We start from the raw sequence: 6667 nt of genomic DNA, 5'->3' as shown, positions 1-6667 counted from the left end.
TAAGCATTTAATAAACAGCCTACAAGAGATATATCATTCAACTCAACATATATTGCGGCAGAACTTTAGAGTTGAAAGGAACCCAAAACAATGTGTAGCACAGACCTTCATTTTTATAGATGATAAAATTGAAACCCATAGAGGGTGAGCAAACTAAAGTCACTCAGCTTTTTTGTATCAGTGCAAATCAGCTTAAATATTTACCGATAATTGCCTCATTCTTTGTCCACTATATGGGAACACATGATTTATTGGGACCTGTTTTTCAAGGAGTTTATACTCAACTCAGCAAGTCAGACCATACCTGCAGGAAACCCTTAAGTACAGAGTGTGGTAGCACTTCACTATAAGCCTAACAGAACAATCTCTCATATTATCTCTGCACCAGTACCTCCAAATTTATCACACCAGACCCATAAGCCTTATTCTGAATTTTGACATTTCCACTTTAACATGTCACAGATATTTCAAACATTGCATGCCCCAAATTCAACTCCCAGTCAGACTCTTACATTTAGCTACAAACTACAAACACAGGAGCTTGTTTTTCATTATTTCCAGTGCTACTTGGACACACACACACAATAAATTGGGTTTTAATATGGCAGTGTTTCCAGCCTGGGGTATAGACTAATTATTTGAGTTGAAAGCCTCAGTTTACCTAGCAACTGAGCATCTTTAGAGGGAACAGCTTTGCTCTCCTTGCATATTCACATCTTTTTCCTGTTTTCAGTGCAACCAAATTCCTCCCAGTGAGATCATCATACGAACAATTAGAAGCAGGGCCAGAGTGCAGATCAGAGAAGGGAAGCAGAAACTAAGGGTCAAAGCCAACCACAGTGAGAATGAGGGGCTTCCTCCTCTACAGGTGCTAGATGTTGGCCTTCATTCTGTACATTTCCTGAGTTCTGCTTGCTCAGTTTAATATCTGTCTCATTCCAACGTCTTCTTTCCAGGCACCACGAGGAAAAGCAAATATTTCTCTTTGGAAAATCAAAACCTGTAAAATATGATAGCTCCGCTGAGGTGCAAATGATCATACACAGTTGCTGTAACTGAAGATTATCACCTTGGTTTTCCCAATGTACGAGAAAATGAACCTCCTGGCTTTTCTTTCCAGAACAAAGTAATTATGTTGTTTTAAAATCTCCAGAGGAAAATAGGACTGAGCCTCCAATGCTCCTTCTGGGAGCTTTGATGTCTTAGCCTGGTGCAATAGTAAAATGAAATATGTATTATTTTTTGAGTTTCAAATGTCTGCCTGGTGCTCTGAATAGACGGTCCCATTTAGTCAATCCCCATAGTGTCCCTTGGGAGAGGAAGATGTTATAATCCCTTTAGATTTGGAGGTAGAGATGGAGTGACCAGCTCAAAGTCACTAGCCAGTAACATTCAGAGCCAAGAATATAGTCCAGATTTGTCTCATTTCAAGGCTGCTGTTGACAGTGACCTCATAAAAAGGTAGAAATGCTTGTTCCTAGGGACATGCACATGTAGGTAACAACTTCCGGTGATTTCTTTCTTTTTTTGTTTAATTAGAGAAGTTGTGGGTTGACAGAGCAGTCATGCATAAAATACAGGATTCCCATACACCACCCTACCACCAACACTTTCATTGGTGTGGAAAATTTGTTATAATTGATGATAGTACTTTTTGTAATTCTTTTTTTTTTCTTTTTACAGTGCTGACATTTCTTACAATTGATGAAAGATTATAAATTTGTACTATTAACTATTTCCATAGTTTATGTAGGGGTATTTTTCCCCATATTCCCAACCTATTATTTATTTTTTTCATGCACGTCTTTATTTTATTACTCATCTACCCATTCACTGGATAAAGGGGGTGTCAGTCACTTTTACAATCGCAGGGACACAAGATAAAAGCTATAAATTATACAATCATTATCTTATCTGATTAAGTTACAAAAATATCTTAAGAATTATCTTGAGAAATATCTTAAGAATATCTTAAGAAATCAAGAATTATAAACAAGCAAAAATGATATTTTAAAGGGAATCTGTACATACAAAAGTTGAGTTTTGAAGAGACTAATATAATTGATAGATCTAAAACCAGACAGATCCAAAAGAAGGGAAGGAGAGAAAACAAAAGGGAGAGAAGAGAAAATAAGCACAAGTAATCAATATTAAATATTACAAAGCAATACCTCTCAGTTTCTGCAAAATTAAAATCTCTGTAAGAGGATATTATGAATAAATCTATGTAATAAATAAATATGTGCAAATATCTATGAAATTTTCAATTTTAGAAGAACAAAACTTAACAAAACTGATGCAAATTAGAAGAATCATGACTGGCCAAATGTTCTAGTTTGCTAATGTTGCCTTTTCGCAAAATACCAGAAATGATTGGCTTTTACAAAGGGGATGTATTTGGTTACAAAGTTACAGTCTTAAGGCCATAAAGTGTCCAAGGTAAGTCATCAACAATCAGGTACCTTCACTGAAGGATGGCCAGTGGTGTCTGGAAAACCTCTGTTAGCTGGGAAGGTATGTGGCTGGTGTCTGCTCTAGAGTTCTGGTTTCAAAATGGCTTTCTCCCAGGATGTTCCTCTCTCGGCTGCAATTCCTCAAAAATGTCACTCTTAGTTGCTCTTGGGGCATTCTTCTTCTCTTGGCTTCTCTGAAGCAAAAGTCTGCTTTCAGCGGCTGTCTTCAAACTGTCTCTCCTCTGCAGCTACTCTCTCAGCTCCTGTGTGTTCTTCACAGTGTCCCTCTTGGCTGTAGCAAGCTTGTTCCTTCTGTCTGAGCTTATATAGTGTTCCAGTACTTTAATTCGGACCCACCCTAAATGGGCAGGACAACACCTCCATGGAAACTATCCAATCAGAGTTATCACCCACAGTTGGTTGAGGTGCATTTCCATGGAAACAACCTAATCCAAACGTTCCAACTTAATCCCCACTAATATGTCTTGCCCCACAAGATTGAATCAAAGAACATGGCTTTTTCTGGGGGACATAATATATACAAACTGTACACCAAATGATTAAAGCTATTGCTTTACTAATGAGAGTCATCCCAGAAATATTTTTTTTGGACTTTAGTAGTGAAAGAAGCCACCAAATCTTAAACTGAGAAATTTATGTAGCCAAATAGTAATTCTTCTAAGAATAGAAAAATGTGGCAAATTTTTCACATCATGTTATGAGGCTTATAATCCTCATACTATACTAGGTAAGGGCAGTATGAGAAAAGGAAATTACAGGCCATCTCCTCTTGAACATACATATTAAATATTCTAAGCAAAATGTTAGCAAACCAATTGCATTATATGGAAAAAAGGTATTACATCATCATAAGGTTGAGTTTTATAACAGGAATATAAGGTTAGTTACAAATATAATTGACTCATTTTCTATATTAACATACCAAGAAAAATTTGAGTATCAGAATACCTGTTGAAGAGCTCTTTGATAAAATGAGTATATTACTAAAAAGGAAAAAACAAAAGTCAAATACATAGCTTCTGTTCAAACCATCAATAAGTTAGTATGATTGACTTTATTTAAAAATCATTTAGAAACAGGGCACAAAATTAGGAATATTTTGTGGATGAGACAGGAAGAAATGAAGAGTTGAGAAAGTCAGGGAGGTAGATAAGCTTGTTTATATGCTGAGTGTAAGCATGTGGGGAACCTTAGGGCATTAGGGTGCTAGAGAATGGGGACAAGCTCCAAAAGTTTTCAAGGATCTGTTGAAAGAACAGGCATTCTAACCCTTTTTTTTTTTTTTTTCTGTTTAATAAGATTAGTAAATTTTATTTAAGTAATACAATTCAACTTCATTAATTTGAACTTTTCTAATTTGATCTAAAGCCATGTAGCTCTGGAACAGAAAGTTCAGGTAACCCATGCAAGAATATAAGAATATTGAAGCTACTTAAGAGAACACATTATTTTGAAGCTCTCCACACATTGAAGGCACACAACAGTTATTAAACACCTAATGAACATTAGAAACCTCAAGTTCTTCCTAATCATGATTTATATATTAATTACTTTAAAAGAATCCTTATTTGGCAAATTGGTCATTTAGTTCAAGGAAATTATTTGTGCACATGATCTATCTATTGCTGCTAAAAGGTGAGCTGCCTGAGGGTATTCCCCAATGGACATACTACAGTATCTTATGCCAAATACAGTACTTGACAAATATTTGTAAAAATGACCACAAAGTACTTGAAACTAATTCAGTTGTCTTATGGTTCACATTTTTTTTCTCTAATTTCTTCTGCTCTTTCTTAAAATTAGTCCTAGTTTTACTATACTTCCAAAGAGTAAACTGTTTGCCCTTTTATTAACTTGTACAAATTTATTTTTAGTAAAAATAAGGATACAAATATTCCACTGATAATTGGTAACCTGTGGTTCTCCTGGGACTCTGCAATTTCAGCCTTGTTTAAGAAAATGGTTCCCCCAGAGCTGTGCAATGAGGCAGCCTGTTCATTTCCTTTGCCGGCTCAAGACAGAGAAAACCTAACTCATAAGATTCCTATTCTCCTGCAGACAGAGATTTACAATTCAGCACAATTATTAAAAGGATTACAATGACAGACCATTCTGCTTAGAACAGGAAAGAATAATGACATCTAATATTTAGTTTATTCCTCCAGTACTGTCAGAACAGAGGTCAAACTTCTTTCATAGTGTTATAATGCCTATGTTCAGACTTTCTCAATGCATCAAATTTTGAAATATTTCTCCATAATATTAATAATTATCTTTGAAAATAGGTTAATAACTGTCTTTGAAATTTTTCACTGAGCAATTAAATATTTTTGCCCATACACATTCATATATAATCACTGCTCTAAGATATACATCAATCTTTCCAGTTTCAGTCTGAACATTTAACTTGTAGTGACAGGATGTGGGTTCTAGTACCAGATTTTCTAATTAGTTGTATGGCCCTAGACAAGCCATTTTAGATCCCCACCTTCATCCAGATCAAACAGAGATACGAACAGCTTTTTAATTTACCTTATAGGTAAGCAGGCATAAGATTAACTAAATAAATATAAGGTAAAATATGTTGGGTTTTATCATATTAACTATTTTCTAATATTTGCTTGACATTTTTATAATCAAACCAAAATAAGGATCGTACACTTTCAGAACTACAAAATTCAGTAGTTACACGAGGTGAATTAAAATAGTAAAGCTACTTATAAGTCCATGTCTCATTTAATTACATTAAATAATTATAAAAATAGGTAAAATTTCATGAAAATATTCCTATTTATTCTAGCTTAGGAGTTCTTGCCCATATCAGTGGATTGTCTGGCATCAGCCACTGCATCAGGCACTCGAAGAGTCATATTGTCCATAGACTTGGTCAAACAGATTTGGCAGCCCAGCCGTGATCTGTCTGTTAGTCCATAGGCCAGATCAAGCATGTCATCCTCCTCATCAGTGATTGCTTGTAAATTTTCAAATATGTGCTCTTCAAAGACAAGGTGACAGGTAGAGCAGGCTAAAGTTCCCTCACATGCACCATAACCATCAATATCTAGATTATTTTCAACCGCAACATCTAGGAGAGAGTCACCAATTTTTCCTTTGGTGGTTAATGTTTCACCATCACGGTTTGTAAAGTGGATTGTTATTTTATCCTCTGAGCTGCTCCGCGCCTGCGCCCACCCGCTCAGCGGCCGCCTCGCCCCGCGCCCCCGCCGGGCCTCTGGGTTCCCAGGAGCCCGCAGGCTCCCGCGCGAGGCCGGTGAGGAGCAGCCCCCGGCGGGAGGCGCCGCCCAGAGCAGCGCTGGCGACGGGCAGGAGGCGGGCGCCACCGGTGGCGGCCATAACCGGTAAGTACTGGAAGCGTCCGTTGGGAGACGTATAAATCCCATTCTAACCCTTTTAAGTTAACATTGTACATTATATAAATACTGACTCTGGCTTTGATTATTGGCTATGGCATTTGAGGGTTAATATTTAAGTAAAAATATTTGGTGTTTTAATGTATTTTTTAGAGTAAATCTAAATGATACTGCTATGGCTATGGCTATTCTCAAGTCTTAGCAGACTTCTCTGATATTTACAAGATCACATTTTAAAAACTAGCAGAGCTGGGATTGCAACCCAGGTCTCTCTGGTTGCAAAGCCTGTGCTCCTGCTTCCATCTGACAGAAGTGATAATGCCAGGCATGAAAGAGAACACATTTCGTAAGGGATGGGGAGCAACACCACGTAGCCATGACTACTGCTTTGCTAAGTGATGCTAGCTTGAATTTTGTATCTAAGTTTTCTCATTTGTGATAATGGAGCCATGCCCCCAGCCCTCTCTTATGCAGTGCTTCTAAGAAGACTAATTAGAAAATGTCCATAAATCTCTTTTGGCTCCTTGACGGTTTACATATATATATCCCAGGCATTATTATTCAAAAGTATTGTAACTCAATGCAGATTAAAGCAATTTTGAAGACCCACTCATACTACAGTTTGCCATCTAAGTGGACAATAAAAAAAGCAACGTGTTTCCTTATCTTTTATTCTTATCTGGACTCCTATCTTAATTACCTAACACCACAGGAAAAGCAGAACATAGCCTTACTCATGAATTAAATTTATTTACATGCTTGGCTTCTAGCACCTGCTTGAATAGCAAAGACCTCTTGAAAATTAAATGGATAAATTACTTG

General features: G+C 36.9%; 1 pseudogene; it reads right to left on the bottom strand.

The window, feature by feature from the left end:
- Nucleotides 1-5256: 5256 nt before the first annotated feature.
- On the bottom strand, nt 5257-5828 carry LOC119544913 (annotated as a pseudogene).
- Nucleotides 5829-6667: the final 839 nt, after the last annotated feature.

The sequence above is a fragment of the Choloepus didactylus genome, chromosome 9 (assembly GCF_015220235.1).
Source record: "Choloepus didactylus isolate mChoDid1 chromosome 9, mChoDid1.pri, whole genome shotgun sequence".
NCBI classification, from domain to species: domain Eukaryota; kingdom Metazoa; phylum Chordata; class Mammalia; order Pilosa; family Megalonychidae; genus Choloepus; species Choloepus didactylus.
This window is presented reverse-complemented; position numbering and strand designations above follow the sequence as displayed.